Source organism: Elephantulus edwardii, unplaced genomic scaffold (assembly GCF_000299155.1).
Source record: "Elephantulus edwardii isolate Elephantulus edwardi_28Jun2011 unplaced genomic scaffold, EleEdw1.0 scaffold00009, whole genome shotgun sequence".
In the NCBI taxonomy this organism is placed as follows: domain Eukaryota; kingdom Metazoa; phylum Chordata; class Mammalia; order Macroscelidea; family Macroscelididae; genus Elephantulus; species Elephantulus edwardii.
Window position 1 is genome coordinate 6618445 of NW_006399759.1, and position 20589 is coordinate 6639033.

Genomic DNA, 20589 nt, shown 5'->3' on the forward strand with positions numbered 1-20589 from the left:
TGAAAAAGAAAAAAACAAACCAAAACCACAAACAACCTGAAGCCTTAAATTACAATAGCCAAGGCTCTGTGGAGAAAATATTGTACAACACAGAAAGCATAAAATAAAAAGATATGTGGAATATGCAGGGGAAAAAATTGATCGATGTTCAACTATTTTAGCTGGTAGTATATAATCAAGAATCAATGGTATTAAAGGAAGACATCCAAGCTGCATTGAAGGCATTGCCAGATATACAAGACTCTGGGAAGTGAATTGATTTTAACTAAGAAGGAAATCTGCGGGGGTGGATCTAGAGTCCCAGAAGAACAAATGGCTTTCTGTAAATTCACCCAGGTAAGGACAAAGTCACATCTTTTTTTAAAACTTTCCTTGGTTCCTGCAGTGTTGCGAATCCTGTTAGGACAACAGACGGGTGCGCCAAGAAAGAGCTGGGGACGTGGGCACAAGACAGTGTCCACGGCACCCAGCCACCCTTCCCAGGCAGGTCCTCCCCCTGCTTGGACCATCGTGCACTTCACACACAGTCCTGTGCCTGAGGGTCTTCATGCCCAAATCCTGCCCACACACCTCATCAGTGAAAACCATTTCCTCTGTAGACTTTCACTCAATCAAAATGATAAGACTCAAAAAACTCATAGTCATCAACCCCGAACTGGCTCATGGCTTACACGCCAGTAGCTTTTCAGAGGCTCTCAGGGTTAGGAGAAAGGATGGTGCCGGGCCAGGCAAGGTTCAGAGGTGCAGTTCACAGGAGGCACTATCAATTTTCGCATACACTTCAAGGGAGGTGACTGTCCGCCTTTCTCCCCATTGAGTTGTTGGTGGATTCCAACCATGGGCCTTTGGATTGCAAGCACAACTCGTACCCACAAGGCCACCAGAGCTCCCTTAAACAAGGCGGGGTTGAAGGTGGAAAGGCAGCACAAGATAAAATGGAGCAAACACTCTCCGCGAGGGCGTGGACCTACAGGAGAGCCCAGAAGCTTCCTAAACAAGACCACAGACGGCAGCATGGCACTAGATACTCTCTCAGCCCTGACACACACACGTCCCCAGAGGTCCAGGTGTCCCTAGTCGTCTACACCTACCGCTGCCCTACTACCTCTGTGACATCTGCTGCTGGAAGGGAGGGCGGAAGGACCCAGCCCCCGCAGATACTGTGGGAAGAAGGTTTACGATGCTCAGTTAGTGCTTCTCGCCTTCTTTATTTAATGGTTTAAACCAAAACTTCCTCCAGAATAAAAATTCCTGAAGGATAAACAAATGATTGTATGCAAATTAGTAAAAACATTTTTTTTTTTAAAAAAAGAAGTTACTGTTGTTGTGTACCATAGAGTGTGAATCGACCCATAGCTCCGGCGGGTTTTCAGAGGCAGTTAATCACACAGGAGGAGATTGCCCAGCCTTCTCCCACGGAGCAGGCAGTGGCCTCGAACCACGTGGCTTCGGGATTGCAGTGCAGCTTCTTCCCACTAGGCCCCCAGAGCTCCCTACTGGAAAGGCTGTGTGTGTCTTAGCAGTAACTGGGCATGCCCATCTCCAGGCCTCAGAAGTGTTCCTTTTTTTTTTTTTAAAAAAAAAAAAGTGGCCTGCAGTTCTGTCTCCTCCCCAGGCCCTTCTCTGCATGTCTGTGACTTATTTACCGGGCCTGTGTCTGGGATCCAGGTGAGAACACAAATGAGCATGATCTTCAACTTGCTCAAGTTTTCTTGACTCTCAGACAGAGTGAAGAAGAGTCAGCCAGACAAACAAAAGCACCAGCCTGTTACTGTTGAGTGACTCAACCTCATGTTGCATCTGTTAGATGTTTACTAGGACTCAACAGATTGAAACCTTAGCAATCCCATAAGGCATTGTAAAACTGCCCCAGAGAGTTTCCAAAGGCTATAAATCTTTGCTCAAGCAGACTGCCACATCAGAGCAGGGCAGACAGTGGATTCCTGCCACTGACTTTATGGATTGAAGGCAAGTGCTTTAACCACTGTATCACCAAGGCTCCAGCACTTGCAAGAGCAGCCAGACCATTTCTCTTTCCATTCCAACATATAAGTAGAAGACCTTTCTTTTTTTCCGTTTTTATTCCTATTGCAAATTATTACAGTGTCTTTGTACTCTAACTTTTTTTTTTCTTCCTCTAAGGGTTGGAACATTACCTATAAACATCTGCCAGGGAACATGAGAATGATAACATCAGCAAATTACATACTGCACTACTGTGTGTATACATCTTTCTAATGATAGGATGTTAAAAAGAGCCCCACACACTCCAAAACAGATGGTCCTAAATTCATTCATCACAACACAAATGTCAGAGTCAAGGCTACCTGTACACGATAAACATTGAAAACCATATAAATCATGGCCTTTCCCCCAGCTTTCACTTCCAGAAACCAGCAATATCATCAAGTTTGTTGTTTCTTGTCATGAACAGTCATATATGAATGTTTGTTTCATGCTATAGAATCAGGATCGGATAAAGATTCATCAACAACGTGTATTATGCAGATGGCACAACCCTACTTGCTTAAAGTGAGGAAGACCTGAAGCTCTTGCTGCAGAAGGTCAAGGACTGCAGCCTTCAATATGGATTGAAGCTCAACATCAAGAAAACAAAAATTCTCACCACTGGGCCAATTGGCAGCATCATGATGGATGGTGAAGAGATTGATATTGTTAACAGTTTTAGTTTGCTTGGCTCCACAAGCAACATTCTGGTTCTAACAGCCAGGAAATCAAGATCAATTGCATTAGGAAGGCCGGCTGTCAGGGACCATTCCAGAGTACTGAAGAGCAACAGCATCAGTCTGGAGACTAAGAGACTAAGATGCACCTGATCCAGGCCATAGTCTTCACAATTGCTTGCTACACATCAGAAAGCTAGACAATGACAAGGGATGACAGAAGGAGAATTGACCCCTTTCGGCTGTGGTGCTGGAGAAGAGTGTTGAATATACTATGGACTGTCAGAAGAACAAACAGATTCATCCTCAAGAGTGTGAAGCCCACCTGCTCCTTGGAGGCAAGGATTTGAGGCTTCATCTGGTATGCTTTGGGCATGTTGCAAGGAAGGACCAATCCTGGAAGAGGGACATCATGCTTGCAAGTGTGAAGGGATGGAGACAGAAAGGAAGACTCTCAATGAGATGAATTGATACAGTGACTGGGGTAATGAGGGTTGGTGTGTCAGAGACAGTAAAGCTGGCACAGGATAGAGCAGTATTCAGGGCTGTTGTACATAGGGTCTCTATGAGTCGCAAGCATATTGACAGCACTTAACATCAACAACAATCTATTACAGAAATGTCAGAATACACTAAGTATCATTCTACGGTGTGTGGTATAATTCTGCACTGTTTTCTTCTGTATTACAACAGAGATCTACCTTGTTCTTTTGTTCCTATCTTTAAAAACTAAAAATGACATTGAGATTTGCCATTTTAATAATTTTTAAATATACACAATTCCATGGCATGAATTAAATCCACAGTGTTGTGCAACCTTTACAACTCTGTATCCATTAAGCATAAACGTTTCTTTTAAGCATGAACTCCCCAGTTCCCCTTCCTTCAGCTTCTGCTGCTGCATGTCAAAGCCAATCATAGCTGACTCTCCAGCGAGTTCTCAGTAAACTGCAAGGGAGCAGATTGTCCATCTGCGGGAAGAGCAGCTGGTGGATTCCAATCCTTTGGGATTTCACTGCAGCTTCTTCTCACTAGACCACCAGGGCTCCCTACTCCTGGTAGCCTCAAATCTACTTTCCCCCTCTAGGGATTTTTCCAATTCTATATATTCCAAATAAGTGAAATCGTACTCTACTGGTCCTTTCATAAATACAACTGCTTATGCGGGGATGTGTTCACGAACCCCTCGTCTCCTCTCTTTCCTTGCTGCTTTTCTGTCCCTCAGCACAATGAGCTGTATGTCAGCCCCCGTGGTAGGTGCTGATGGATGAGCCACCAGAGTTTTCTTGTGGATACTGCTGTCCGCTGAGGGAGGAAGGTACCGATCAGGTAACTGCACAAGAACCTGTAACAACGCACAACACTCAGTGTCGGGTTCTCTTTACTGGCTGCACGCTGGTTTTGTATGGGTTAGTTCTCTAAACGTGAGCATTTAGAGTGGGTCTGCTTAGAACAGAGTGCTATAAGATGATGCTTGACTGATGATCACTGTGCACATGTGATAGTATATCTTTCTAACGAACTATTAGCAATGGACCAAATGGTATGTACTGTTTCAATTTTGATCATGTCAAACCGCAAATTGCCAATTTTAGCTGATAAGGAATCCTGACAGTCTCAGCAGCAACACCAAGTGGCTGTCCCAGATCATCAAGTCCTCAGCTGCATCTCCACCTCTTCACTGTAGAAAGAAGGCTATCGAGGCATTTGCACCAAACTCCTTCTGTGCTCTACACAAATCAGAGCCGTGTCCAGCATGCTCGCTTGACACTTATTTTTTGTTTTCTTTCAGAATGAGGAACTTTGACCTTTATTCCTTTAACTGTGGCTGATATTTCTCCCCCAACAGGGCATTCATGGTGGGTCTAGATCACCCTAGGGTACCATCCCAACCCAGCTCCCAATCCCTCCACCCTCAACAACGAGCGCTCTCACTCAGAAAACATGTTCTGAGAAAGTTCTTAATTTCCTTAAAGTTCTTAAAATATTAAGGGATACAACCTAATTCCTCAATCTCTATCTCTATTATGAATAATCAGTTTTAATAGAAGACTATAAATAAGTTCCTCCTTTCTTCTTTAAAACACACACACAACCAGACAAAAGAAACATCCAAGAAACTTTACAGAAATTAGTTTGAAAAAAACTAGATAGCCTGGAGAAATGAAGAAACGCCTATCAGTAGATGGTTGAAGGTGTCGGCCTTGACCTGCGGGCTTCTGGGAGATGTAGTTGTTCATACCTATGAGGTCTGAAACTGAAGAGGACCTGAATCACTTGCTGCAGAAGGTCAAGGATTGCAGCTTTCAATATGGATTGAAGCTCAATATCAAGAAAGCAAAGATTCTCATCACTGGGCCAATTGGCAGCATCATGATAGATGGTGAAGAGATTGAGATTGTTAACAGCTTCAGTTTGCTTGGCTCCACAATCAACACCCTTGGTACCAGCAGCCAGGAAATTAAAAGATGATTTATTTGCACTGGGGAAAGTTGGCTGTCAGAGACCTCTCCAAGGTACTGAAGAACAACGATGTCATTCTGGAGACTAAGCTATGTCTGATATAGGCCATCACCTTTGCAACTACTTACTATGCATCAGAGAGGTGGACAATGACTAGGGATGATGGAGAATTGATGCCTTGGAGCTGTGGTACTGGAGAAGAGTACTGAATATACCATGGACTATCCTGGAAAGGGTGAAGCCAGGCTGCTCCTTGGAGGCAAGGATCCTGAGGCTTCATCTGACATACTTTGGACATGTTGCAAGGCGGGATCAGTCCTTGGAGAGGGACGTCATGCTTGGGAATGTGGAGGGACAACCAGGACAGGAAGACCCTCACTAAGGTGGACTGATTCAGTGATTGGGGTAATGGGGATAGATATGTCAGAGACAGTAAGATTGACACAGGATAGAGCAGAGTATAGGGCTGTTGTACATAGGGTCGCTATGAGTTGCAGGCGACTGGATGGCACATAACAACAACAACCAACAATCAGTAGATAGAGCCGAGGGTCCAGGCTGCAATGGGAGCACCATCATGGTGCTGAGGGTCCAAGGCAGAATGGGAGCACTGTTCTGGAGCTGAAGGTCCAGGCCAGAAAGGGAGTACCACGATGGAGATGAGGGTCCAGGCCAGAGGGAGCACCGAGATAGTGCTGAGGGTCCTGGTCAGAATGGGGGCACCCCTAGCCCTTGTGCTTTAGCTCGCTTCTTATGCACCTCTTTTCTTTGGTGATGTCTGTATTCTGGCTTCGGCTCCCACATGTTTTTGTGGGCCCTTTTAACGTTGTGAATGCCAGTTTCTCTTATCTGTTTTGTGATGTCCACCAAGTCCTTCAGGTTGTAAAATTGATGTTTCTCAAAAGCGAAAAATAACACATCTAAAACATGTTTATCAGCTCAAGCTCACTTTCTGTCGTCTTCCTTTGAGGATTAGCAACAGGTTTGTAATTGGTTGGCACAACGCTGTCCAGCTGTTTGGGATCGTCTTACTGGCTTGGAAGATTCTTCTATTTGCAGTCTTTTTACTCTCAGGTAGTTTTCACGGGCAGCAGGTCAGCATTCAGCAGTTTGTGTCACTATTCTTTCCAATGAAAGTTTATCCGATGAGCCCTCGGTAAACACTGTTAATGTCTGTCCACCAAAGCTCTGCGAGACAAATGGGTATTCTCTAGGCACACTGACTGAAGCTGGTTTTCCTCCAGGATCATAAATATTTGCAAGATCTTCATTCAGAGTAAATGGCACCTGTGTGCTTCCTTGATTCTTGGTAATCCTCAGTTTCCCAACTTCGTCTCTTCCAGGGGCTTTTGCCCAAGGCTGGGACAAGTATTTAGGAACCTTGACCCATGTTCCCGTGCTCTGCCTGGCTCCAGTGAGATGGAGCTCACCGCGCTCTGCCATGGGTCTGCCACAGGCCAGGCAGTGCCCCGAGGTCTGTGGAGGGTGGGCAGGCGACTGCGGGAACGAAGTGCCCCCAGGAAGGAGGTGCACTACGCAAAGCTGGTGTTGCTTAACTACCAGGATACCAGAAGCCACAAGAAAAAAATGAGGGTGTGAAACGAAAAGGCGCTTGCGTGATGCTACTGTCACTCTGGTCACTACAGCAAGCTGCAGGGAACAAGCTTTTTGGTCCTTAAGCTCTTGTTTGGAGCTTCTAATATGAAGCTGTTTATTGTCAGGTGTAAACTGATTGGCCACTAGTTAATAGTTTTAGTTTACTTGGCTCCATAGTCAACACTCTTGGTAACAGCAGCCAGAAAATCAGGAGACAAATTGCATTGGGAAAGTCAGCTGCAAGGGACCTCTCAAGAGTACTGAAGTGCAACGACGTCAGGCTGGAGACTAAGGTGCACCTGATCCAGGCTATAGTCTTTGCAATTGCGTGCTATGCGTTGGAGAGTTGGACAGTGAGCAGGGATGATAGAAAGAGAATTGATGCCTTGGAGCTGTGATGCTGGAGACGAGTGCTGAATATACCATGGACTGCTAGGAGAACAAACAGGTTTGTCCTGGAGAGGGTGAAGCCAGAATGCTCCCTGGAGTCAAGGATTCTGAAGCTTCGTCTGACATACTTTGGGCATGTTGCAAGGAGGGACTGGTCTTTGTAGAGGGACATCATGTTTGGAAGAGTGGAAGGATGGCGCAGGAGAGGAAGACCCTCGATGAGATGGATCGATTCTGTGAGTGGAATGGTGGGAATGAGTGTGTATGAGACGTCGAGGTTGGCACAAGATAGAACGGCGTTTAGGGCTCTTGTACATAGGGTCGCTGTGAGTCACAAGCGACTCGATGGCACATAACAACAACAGAGCTGATTGGCTGTTTTGATTGAATTAAGCTGACTGGTAGTTTTGATTGAATTGGCAATCAGATGTAAACTCATCAATCATTGTGATTAAATTAGTAATCAGTTGTGGGCTGGAAGCATATGTTTAATCCAATCAGGACCCAGGACCCAGTTGGGGGTAGGCCTTTTAAAAATAGGTTGGGCCCAGGCAGTTATCACTTACTTTTGATTTTTTTATCTGCCTTTATATTCTAGACAACTAAATAAAACTATTCTCTCTTTTCTTTCTCCAACGGCTGCTGAGTCAGAGGCCTTAAATCGCATGGGAGGAGATGGCCCATCCTTCTCCTATGGAGTTGCTGATGAATTGGAACCATCAGAGAGGTTCCAACCATCAGAGTTTCCACCTCTGGGCGAGCACCACAGCTGTCAGCTCCACTCACTGAATGTGTACTATGCGCCCACCACGATCAGCTGTGCTTCTTATCCCACTATTATCCCTAACTAAACTATGAGGAACATATTAGCATGCCTCTAAATCATAAGGAAACAGGACGGAGGACTCGGGCCAAGTCTCTCCTACCCATAAAGTATCAGAGTCCAGGTTCAAATCCACCCCTCTCTCACTGCAAACTCCTTCCTAAAAATCACACTGCCCACCCCCAGCCTTCAGTAAACCATGAGAACTGAAAGTTCAAACCTATTTCAAATAACAGCTCACTACAAGTCCTTTCTCTATAAACGTCACTGAACAGAAATCATATCAAATTTCTTTTCCGCTTGCCAAGTTGCTCTGACATGCATTTCCAGTTCCCGTCCATACATTCTCTTCCTGACTATTCAGAGGTCACTTAACTACTTACTGGGCCTCAACTAGTTCATCTCTCCTCATTGTGATGAGACCATTTAATTTCTCACACAGTGGCCAACTTTAGATGCCATTTGTTATTACTTAAAAGAGTGCAATTTTATAGGACTTATTCTACTGGAGCTCTGGTGATAAAGTGCACTGTCAACTCAAAGGCAGGTGGTTTGAATCCACCTGCTACTCTGAGGGAGATAGTGGGCCGGCCTATCTGCTCCTGTGCACATTACGCCCTTTGGGGGAAACCCACTGGAGGATCAGACATTCTGGAAATAAGTATGAGCTGTTATGGTTTAAATCAGAACACACACTTGACTGCTAACAAGAACATACTCAAGGGTCAAGTATCAAGAACATACTTGAGTGCTAATAGAAAGGCTGGACGCTGAAGTCCATTGAGAACTACCTTGGAAGAAAGCCTGGTGGTCTATTTCTGAAAAAAATCAGTCACTGAAAACCCCAGGGAGCCCAGTTACACTCACATACATTTTTGAGGGGAGAAGGAATAGGTGTATGATTGGAATCACATCTCTTCTACTAAAAAACAATTTTTAAAGAGAATTTCTATTCTCACAAATTTAATATCCATTGAACAGGAAAATCATGTATGCCATGTTCACAAAGATTTTCACTTTTGTACTAACTAAAATAATGAGAAAATGGGACGTATCCCAATTTAATGTTTATGTTGTAGTATTTGGATACAGTTTTTTGTTTTGTTCAATTCAGTTGGAATCAATTTACAGCTGACCCTCCTGTGAGTTTTCAGAAGTTTTAAACTGCACTTGGAGGAGATTTCTCCGTTTACTCCTCAGGATTTGAAATGCATGTCTTTGGGTTGGCAGTACAGCTCTTTACCACCAGGCCACTAGAGCTTCCTACTAGGGTAGTAAGCCACTATTTATTTTAATAAACAAATACACCTGTAAATTTGTAAAATGTATAATAAAAGCATACATTTGTAAGTTAAGACATGGAAACATTTTCTTTCTAACATCAAGTAAAAACAGAACAGGATTTATGCCGTGATTACTCACCACACCAAACTCACTCCCATGACGTTGTGTCCACTGTCCAGTGACCCTCCAGCAGGCTGTCATGTGGAAGGAGACTGCCCATCATGTTCCTGTGGTGCAGCAGGTGGATTCAAACAGCCAACCTTTTTGGTTAGCAGCTCAACCCAGTACACACCATGCCACTAGAGCTCCTTATGCGGTAACCAAAACTCCATAAAAATTCGATAAGCTATCCACCAGGCTTGAGTGGAACAGGCAAAAATTCCATTAGCTGTATTAGCAAAACAGTCTAGACGTGGTTTTATACTTGCTCAAATAATGGACTAATATTACATTCATTAATACATTTTAAAGAACTAAATTGAATCCTATATTATGAATGATATGAAATATCTTAACGCTTAAGGGACTCAGTGTTCACATAATAAATCTGGGATTTAAAGCAATGTTCAATCTAATCATGCCTACTTTTTTGGATAAGAAACATCACCCAAAATGGAAAGCCCATGGAGAAAGAAAAAAAAGATCCTTCAGAGCAAAATTCGATGTTTCCCATGAGAAAAAAAGAATCTAAGCCAGGGATCGATGTCTATCTGCCTTGTCTTATTCCCTTGGCTGCACGCTTCACCCTCCTCCTCATCCTATCGCTGGCTGTGGTCACGCCCATTCTGATTAATGTAGTCCTTGGTGGTGTCAAAGTGAACTGTGCTCCATGGGGTTTTCAATGTCTGGTGCTGGTGTTTTTGGGTGTACAGGTGTTTCTTCCATGCACCTCTGAATGGACCCAAACCTCCAGTCTTTGGGCTGGCATCTGAGGGGATCAACCATGTATGCAACCCAGAGATTCCCATCATCCTATCTGTGGTTGTCAGGCACCACTGAGTTGGCTTTGGCTCATAGCAACACTCACTGTGCACCATCCATGCAGTCTCTGCTGTGCTGACTTAAGCCCTACGGCGCAGACACTGTGTCAACCCATCTCTTAGACAAAAATGGATGACAGAAGAAACTCTGAATATTGCACTGGAGCGCAGAGAAGCTAAAGCACAAGGAAGAATTCAAGATACTAAGGAGCTGAACAGAAGATTGCAAAAGGCAGCACGGGATGACAAAACAAAATATTACAATGAAATGTGCAAGGAATTGGAGTCAGAAAATCAAAAGGGCCAGCATTTCTTAAGCTCAAGAAACTGAAGAACAAATTCAAATCTCAAGTTGCTATAATTAAGGACGCTTTAGATAGATTATTGAATGATCCAGGAAGTATTAAAGGAAGATGGAAGGAATATACTGAGTCACTGTAGAATTTAATGAAATAACATATGAGCAAGAGCCTATGGTGACGAAGGAAGAGATTCAACCTGCTTTGAAGGAAATAGCAAAAAATAAGCCCCCAGGAATAGATGGTATGCCAATTGACGTATTTCAGCTAACAGATGCTGCCCTGGACGTGCTCATCAAGTTGTGCCAAGAAATCTGGAGAACAATCACTTGGCCAACTGACTGGAAGAGATCTATCTTGTTGCCATCCCAAAAAAGGGTAACCCAACAGAGTGTGGAAACTATAGAACAATCTCATTGATTTCACATGCAAGCAAAATTCTACTGAAGATCATCCAAAAACTACTGGAGCAGCACATCAGCAGAGAACTGCCAAAGTCCAGGCTGAGTTTAGAAGGGGTCGTGGTACTAGGGATATTGTAGCTTATGTTAGATGGATCTTGGCTGAAAGCAGGGAATACCAGAGGAATGTCTTATCTGTGTTTCATTGATTATGCAACGGCATTTGACTGTGTGGATCATAACAAACTGTGGCTGACTCTGAGAAGAATGGGAATCCCAGAACACTTGATCGTGCTAATGCAAAACCTATACTTGGACCAAGAGGCAGTCGTCAGAACAGAGCAAGGAAACACTGCATGGTTCAAAATTGGGAAGGGCGTACGCCAGGGATGTGTCCTGTCTCCATACCTTTTCAACCTGTATGCAGAACAGATTATCTGGGAGGCTGGGCTCTATGAGGAGAAATGTGGGGTCAGGATTGGTGGACGATTTATCAACAATCTGCGTTATGCAGATGACATAACCCTGCTTGCTGAAACTGAGGAGGACTGGAAGCGCTTGCTGCAAAGAGTCAAGGACTGAAGCCTTCAATATGGATTGAGGCTCAATGTCAAGAAGACAAAGATTCTCACACTGGACCAATTGGCAGCATCAGGATGGATGGTGAAGAGATTTGAGATTGTTCACAGCTTTAGTTTGCTTGGCTCCACAGCCAACACTCTTGGCAACAGCAGCCAGGAAATTAAAAGACGTATTGTAATGGGAAAGTCTGCTGTTTGGGACCTCTCCAAAGTGCTGAAAAGCAATGGTGTCACTCTGGAGACTAAGGTGTATTTGATACAGGTCATGGTCTTTGCAATCACTTGTTATGCTTCAAAGGGTTGGACAATGACTAGGGAGGATAGAAGGACAATTGATGCCTTTGAGCTACGGTGCTGGAGAAGAGTATTGAATGTACCATCATGGACTGCCAAGAAAACAAACAGATTCATCCTGGAGAGGGTTAAACTGGGCGGCTCCTTGGAGGCAAGGATTCTGAGGCTTCGTCTGACATACTTAGGACATGTTGTAAGGAGGGACCGGTCCTTTGAGAAGGACATCATGCTTGGGAGGGTGGAGGGACAGCGCAGGAGGGGAAGACCCTCTATGAGATGGATTGATTCGGTGACTGGGGTAATCGGGATGGGTGTGTCAGAGGCAGTGCAATTGGCACAGGATAGAGCAGGGTTTAGGGCTGTTGTACATAGGGTCGCTATGAGTCTCAAGCGACTTGACAGCACATAACAACAACAAGAATTTGAAGTCAACCTCTAATTAAGACAAATGCCAGTCTTTAGGATTTCCAAAACCAATTTAACCATAGAATTGAATAACTTGGAATGTCTATTTTTAAAAATTTCACCATTCATTTTATTGTTTGCTATAATTTATTAAAGCAGACAATTTGCATACTCTTGACCTCAAAATTCTACCAACAGAAATGTTCATCAGAATATACTTACTAAAATGTTCATACCAACATACTCATAATAACCCCAAACTAGAAGCTACCCAAGTGCCCCTTAGCAATATAGTGGATAAACTGTGGTATATTCACACAATGAAATGTTATATTGTTGTTGTTGTTTGGTACCATTGAGTCAGAACTGACCCACAGCTGACCCTCCAGCAGGTTTTCGGAGGCAGTTAATTGCAAGGGAGAAGACTGCTCATCCTTCTCCCACAGAGCAGCTGGTGGGTTTGAACGACATGCTTTCAGGATTGCAGTGCAGTTTCTTACCACTAGGCTACCAAAACTAACTTCATGCAAAAGTTAGCTGTTGTTGCTTGGGGCTATGGAGTAGACTGACAACCTATATAACGTGGCACCCCCATGTACAGCTGACAAAGCCCACCCAATCCTGTGCCGTTCTCTTCATTTGCACTGTCACTGTGTCAATCCAGCAACAATTAGAAGAACCTGAAAAGCGCAGCACTGAACAAAAGCTGCCACTCATGAAAGTATCCACTATGTGACTTTATTCCATTTCTTTTTTAAAATTTATTATTATTAATTTTAATGAAAATTTGCATAGACTTTGGATTTCCATTCATTCATTATTGCACTATTTTCCCTGCCCACCCCTCCCTCCAGTTCACTCTTCTCTATGAAAAGTAAAAGAAAAATTATTTCATTGTTATACAAGCCCTGCCCCCAAGTCCACTCCACTATGCAGCTTTCATTGTAGACTCCTGTCATGATAATAATACCTAATCATATATCCCTTTTAAACAGTTCTCTCCCTCATCTGTTTCAATGCAGTATACATAATTTATCATATCTTTCTCAGTCTCCCCCCAACCCCAATGTCAGTCCCATTTTACAATAGTGGCACTATGCAGTATTTGTCCTTTTGTGACTGAGATATTTCACTCATCATAATGTCCTCCAGGATCACCCTTTTTGTATAATATTTCATGAGTTCCTTGTTTTTCCATTGTGTGAATATACCACAGCTTCTCTATTCATTTGTTTGTTGATGGGCACTTAAGGTTATTTCCAACTCCTTGCTATTGTGAACAAAGCCGCAATAAACGTGTGTGTGTGTATATCTGCTTGGATGTCAGTTATGGTCTCTTTGGGGTATATTCCCAGTCGTGGAATTACTGGGTCAAATGGTACCTCTATTTGCAACTTTTTGAGAAAGCGCCATACAGCCTTCCCTAGTGGTTGCACCATTTTACACTCCCACCATCAGTGAATAAGTGTTCTAGTTTCTCCACAACTTCGCCAGCACTTGTTTGCTGTTCTGCTAAATTTTTCTCTTCTTACTGGGGTGAGATAATATTCAAAGAAAACAGGCCAAGCTAATCTATGCTGTGAGTAGGGGAGCTGTCAGTCAGCTGGGAGGCAGGCTACAACTGGGAAGGGGGACCAGGGATGTCTGGGAGTGGGCACATATTTATTTCTTGATCTGAACGGTGGTTACATGGGTTGGTTTTGTTTGTATACTTTTCTGTACCTCTGTTCTACTTCAATAGAAAGGTGTTTAAAAATAAAGCCTTTACAAACACATCCTTATGAAGTTCCTGAAAAGCCTGAATACAGAATGATCACATGAATCCATAGTCCCAACAGGAGGTATGTCTTCAAAAGAACTGAACGTAGAGGTGCAAACAGACACAGGTACATCAGTGTTCACAGCAGCATGAATTCACAAGTCAAAAAACAGGAACCACCAAAATGTTCATCAACCGGTGAAAAGAGCAACAGTTGTGGTACATGCACACAATGGAGTATTGCTCAGCCAGGAAGATCAAGATCAATAAAGTCCTGACGCATGACACAGGGATGAACCTTCAAAGCACGTTGGATATTTCAAATAAGTCAGAAACAACAGGACAAGTGCTCTATGATCTCACTTATGTTAAATGAGCAAAGACATAAATCTCCCACCAAATCAGTACCTGTCAGGCTGGATTCTAAACCATAGTGACTCAATAGGGCAGTAGGAGAGTGCCTCACTGGGTTTCCAAGGCTGTAAATTTTTATGGAAGAAGACTGCTTCCTCTGGTGGATTTAAAATGCTGGCCTTCTGACTCACAGTCCAACATTTAATATGCTGTGTCTAGAAACCATGTGTCTAATGGTGGTTGTTCAAACAGAACGAGGGTAGACGGCATGGTGTAAAACCAGGGAAGATGTGAGTCAGGGTTATGCCCTTTTCCCAAGCCATCCAATCTGCATACTGAACAAATAATTCAAGAAACTGGACTACACGAAGAAGAACTCAGCATTAAGATTGGAGGAAGATTCATTAACAACATGCAATCTGCAAATAATCTTGCTTGCTGAAAGCCAAGAGGATATGAAGCACTCACTGGTGAAGATCAAAGACAATGCCTCCAGTATGGATTCTACCTCAACACAAAAGAAAAGTCCTCAAAACTGAATGCAAAGGCAGCATCATGATAAATGAAGAAAGAGAACAGTGAAGTTGTCAAAGATTTCCTTTTTCTTATACTTAAAGTCAACACTCTCGGGAGCAGCAGTCAAAAAAGCGTTCTGCATTGGACAAATCTGCGACAACCATCTCTTGAGAGTATGGCAATCACCAGCCATGATATTTTCAACCACTTCATAAGCTAGACACTTAACCAGAAAGAAATCGATGCCTTTGAATTATGGTGTTAGCGAAGAATATTAATAGTATGAAGGATGATTGATCAGAAAAACAAGCAAATTTGTTTTGGAAGAAGCACAACCAGAATACTCCTTAAAAGCAAGGCCTATGAGATTTCATCTTACATACTTTGGGAACCCAACAGCCACAACCACAAGGGGTGAGAAAAAAAGGTCTGGGGACACAGTGGTTAAAGGCACCCCCCCCCTGCTAACTGAAAGGTTAGTTGTTCAAATCCACTCAGTAGCTCTGTGGAGAAGACCTACTTATTTGCTCCTCAAAACACTACAGTCCTGGAAACCCCATGGAGTAGTTGCACTCTGCCACATGGAGTTACTGTTTATCCAGGATCTGCTCAGTGGCTGAACTAAGTCCCCAAAGGATAATTACTGTATGAGACCATTACTGTAGAAAAAGAAAGATAACTAGTAAAACGAGTATGAGGATCCAAGGAGGGGAGGGGAAGAGCAGAGGGGTGAGGATGGGCAGGGGGTTGGTGATCACAGGGCCACAAAATTTGATGGATGGAGGGTGGGGTGGGTGAAGGAAATGGGAAAGATCCAGCGGGGATCTGGAAAGACAGGACAATGGTGAGCATAATTCAATACTGATTTTATAAAAGATAATGAATCAGGATAATCATATGAAACACAATGTGAATGAAGGATAGTGTGAAATACAATGTATATGAATTTTGTAAGCAAACCAATACAAAATAAAATTTTAAAAAATCTACTCAGTGGTGCTTAACAAGGGTGGGGAGGAAGGGAAAGATATTTTTTTGCTTCGAGTGCACTGGTGGGATGCTCCTGGTGGTAGGAAAATTTGGATAAAGCAAGCAAGAACGATTACACACCTTGAAGAATGCAATCGGTGCTGCTAAATTGTAGGAATTGCTGATCAGTTGTACAGTTTGTTGGGTATATTTTCACCACACACAGGTCTCCACCTGCCAAGATTCACTGTTTTATGTCATACCATAGTAAAAATAGCCCACAGGACTTCATTAAGGTTGAAAGAGTTTCAGGTATGTTGGGAAAAGGAGGGAAAAGATCTTAAATGGGGGGGGGAGAGGGCTGTATTTGCATTGTATACCAGATGAGCATATCAAGCCACACGGACAGAGATCTGTCTGACATCGTAAAAAGGACAAAAGAGACTTGTGCTTCAATAGTGGATCTTGCTCTGTGGAAGGACAAAGGGAAGGCAGCAGCAGACAAAAGGAGGGAGAATAAAGACCCGGGGCCTGAGAAAGTGGAGGGAGCCTGAGGAGGGAGGGGAGTCAACAAAGGCTTAGTCTGAAAACAGACCCTGTAGTCACGTAACAGATGGGGTGACCCAGCACTGGGTGCTGCCAGAGTGGGAGAAACCACCACACGGAACTAACAGACCAAAACTCTTCGGACAGACGTGGACAGAATTCAAAAGGCAGCAATTCTCCTTTTTTTCAAGAGAATCTTTCTTGATCATTTGTAAACTCTCAGTCTCATCTAGGGCAGTGATTTTAAATTTAAGGAGAGTCTCAGCTCTCAGCGGTTGGAAAGCGATATCAGTATCTAAATCATTCGGCCAGCCATTAGTTCAACAGTATCTGTGGAGTTTATTCTGCCAATCCTCTTCTATAACATTTATAATCTTCTTCTGTAAAGACACCCTATGGGGCACTTGTACGGCGTCATATAGGGTCACTAAAAGTTGGAAGCAACTCCAGGGTACACGACAACAGTAAGGTCCTCAACTTGGAATGATGTTTGAAAGCCTAGACTCTGGGCTTGAAGCTTAGCCTTATCATTTTCTTAACTAAGTGATGACTTCTGTGCCATCATCGTCTCATCTGTAGAATGGAAATTATTTTTTTACCTAATTTACATAAGAAGTAGAGGAAAATCTGGCATAGAGCTGGTGTTGTTATGTACTATTTAGTAGGAACCAACTCACAGCTGACCCTCCAGCTTTCAGAGCCTATAAATTGCATGGAAGGAGACTGCCCATCTTTCTCCCTTCGAGCAGCAGGTGGATTCGAACTGCTGCCTCTGAGTTGGCAGTGCAGCTCCTTAGCCACTAGGCCACTAGGGCTTCATGGCAAAGAACAAGAACTTTGGAAGTATTGGTTAAATAAACCTTTCTATGGTGTAGTGTTACAAGACTTCTCTATTTCTTAGCTACAATACATGAGATCTTTTTATTCCTCACAATCTGTTATTGACCAAATACAATTGCTCTCCTCCACCCCAAAGCCAGAACTGCCTTGGAATAACAGGTCCCCACACCAGTCACGGGTGTCTGATTGTTCCTTTAGTTTTTGCAGGAGGAGAAGCCGGGTGGTAGGCCAGGCCAACCCCATGTACAGGGAAGATCAAACAAAGGGACTTGGAGAACATCCTTAACTGTCCACGTTCTCAGCTACAGCGAAACAGCTCTGCTCACAGAGGCCACAGGGGAGCCAACTCCACACAGAGCTACTCCCTCTAGTTGTGATCATGGGAGTTTTGCAAAGACCTATTCATTCTCTCTGTTCCTACTCTTGATCCCCCCCAGCTCCCTGCCCGGGGTGCCTTGAGATAAAAAATTAAAGGGACAATCAAAACATTGCTTTGGTGGGCATGCATTCTAGAAGGGAAGAAAATGGCAAGAATGATGGTGGAAAAATAATATTTATTGAACAGTGCCTGCTTTCTGCATACACATGGATAAGTAATATTTATTGAACAAGGACTGTTCTCAGAATGTTCCTGTTATGTGCTTGAATCATAGTTGATACAGAGGGTTGTCAGAGGTTATAAAATGAATGGGAGAAGATTGCCCATCTTTCTCTGTTGGAGCAGCTGGTGGATTTGAACTATGTGTCTTTGGATTAGTAGTGCAGTTCCTTATCACTAGACCACCAGAGTATCTCAAATAGGCCTCATTAATCCAGAGAACACGTTTAACTCATAGACTCATAACAATTCTAAGACACTACAATCATCCCCACTTTACAGCAGAAGAAACTGAATGCCTGAGACAAGAATAATTTGCCTAAGGATAGAAAATGACAGAATAGGGGAGCTTTGGTGGCCTAGTGGTAAGGAGCAAGCTGCAACTACAATCCCAGAGGCGCACGGTTCGAATCCACCAGATGCTCTGCCGGGAAAGGAGGGACAATCTCCTCCTGTACCAGTCAGATCTGATTTGATGGTACACTCACACAAAAATTAAAAAAAAAAATATGACAGAATGGGGATTAAGTGCTGAAATCCTGTGCACATTATTTTGGGGTCCCCATTATGAGGAGGTCCAGGCAGGAGACGGCAAGGAGACAAGTACAAGACTGAGCTGTGACTGATGGGAGAGTTTGTGGGGACCATGGGGGATATGACTGATTCTACTGTAAATTAAGTTTCCAAGACTGAAATAAAAAAATATAAAAATTGTACTTATTTTTAGAATTAAACAGCAAAGTTCACTAAAAATTCATGTACAAGTATTTCATATTGAAAAAAGAAGGTGACTCTTGAAATTATTTCTCACTTATTCACTGTTGTTGTTAAGTGACATCGAGTTGCTTGCGCCTCACAGGGCCCCTATGCACAGTAGCTCTGAATCCCGTCCTATCCTGAGCCAATCTCAATGTCTCTGACACACCTACTCCCACTACCGCAGTTACTGTATCAATCTATCTCATCTGGGATTTTCCTCTCCTCTGCTGTCCTTTCACCTTTCCAAGCATGATGTCATTCTCCAAGGCTTGATCCTTCCTGGCCATGTACCCAAAGCATGTGAGATGGAGCTTCAAAATTCTCACCTCCAATGAGCAGCTTGATTACACCCTCTCCAGGACAGACCTGTTTGTTCTCTTGGCAATCCATGGTATGTTCAATACTCTTCTCCTGAACCACAACTCAAAGGCATTGATTCTTCTGTCACTCTTATTCATAGTCCAGCTCTCTGATACAAAGTAATTGAGAAGACCATGGCACCTTAGTCTCTAGACTGACATCACTGCTCTTCAGTCCTCTGGAGAGGTCTCTGAGAGCAGATTATGCAATTCATCTTTTGATTAACTGGCTGCTGGTGCCAAGAATGTTGATTGTGGAGCCGAGCAAGCTGTAGCTGTTAACAATCTCAGTCTCTTCACCATCTATTATGATGCTGCCAGTTGGCCCAGTGGTGAGAATCTTTGTTTTCTTGATGTTGAAAGCTTCAATCCATATTGAAGGATGCAGCCCTTGACCTCCTGCAGCAAATGTCTTAGATCCTCCTCAGTTTCAGCAAGTAAAATTGTGTCATCTGAATAGTGTAGGCTGTTGATGCCAATCCTGATGCCACATCCCCCCACATGAAGTCCAACCTCCTGGATGATCTGTTCCACATATAGGTTGAAAAGGTATGGAGACAGCAATACCACAAAATCTGAACACCTTCTTGAAAAAAGTTTTAACACTTACTATCACTTGATATTATACCAATATTTCTTTACAGAATTTCACATCTACAAAGACTTTGTGCATTATTATTCTCCCGTAGAATCCTTTGGGGTTAGATCTGTTCATAGGGTCACTATGAGTCATACTGGACAGTACCTAACCACAATAGAATACTATGAGCAAAGCCTCAAAAGATCTTTCTGAAATATTTTCTCATAGTCCAGGAAACAACCATGTATTTATTAGAGAATCAGATTTTTACAGAAATAGGTACATTTTACACCAGAAATCAAGATCAGGTCTCAGATCTGGTCTTCTAATCGTATAGACTTCTCTGGATCTCAGTATTATTCTCAGTCCTAATTTAAAAGGAAAAGTTTTGAAAACACATTTTGCTTTTATTCAAGAGATGCTCATGGTTCTGATGTCCTTTAGCCTCTAGTGAGGCTAATGCTGTGCTCAAGCCTGAGACAGAGACGCAGTGAAGGAAAATATTCACCGCGGAAGACACTTTGGCCGACAGTGTGCACTTTGCTGGCTGTATCACTGCTTTCAGAGCTGGGAACACACAGCTCACTGAGAACAATGCAGCTCCCTTAGTTTAAAGCTGTATTTGAGCGAGGCTATACTGAAAGCAGCCGGGGCCCTGTGTCCCACAAACGTCTTTTATGCAGCTAGCAAAAGTCCCCCAAGGTGAGGCAAATGGAGAAAAAGAATGTCACCCCAGAAACCCGGGCACATAAAATCCTTCTCTGGGGCTGCTCTGCTCCTCCCAGCTGAGCCCCATCTCCTGAATGTCTCCACAGGGGCAGCCTCAGCAGAAGTCAAGAAGGGCATCTCTTTGCTCTCTGTCCTCCCCATAACACTGTGCTGGTCACACTGGCATCCCTCACCTCCAGACTCCTCACCCTGAGAACAGGATTGAGCTGGACATGCACACAATTTTGGTAGGATGATAACTTTGAAACAAATTATTAAAGGAGAAAATAAAACATTCCTTCCTGAAATGCTGCCCCTTGTACATGAAGATATATTAACCATTTAAGTTATTTCACAAGAAATATCCTTCACTGTGATATTTCTGGTTTCTAAAATTGGTT

At 43.3% G+C, this 20589-nt stretch overlaps 1 pseudogene; it reads right to left on the minus strand.

The window, feature by feature from the left end:
- Positions 1-5855: 5855 nt before the first annotated feature.
- On the minus strand, positions 5856-6590 carry LOC102863698 (annotated as a pseudogene).
- Positions 6591-20589: the final 13999 nt, after the last annotated feature.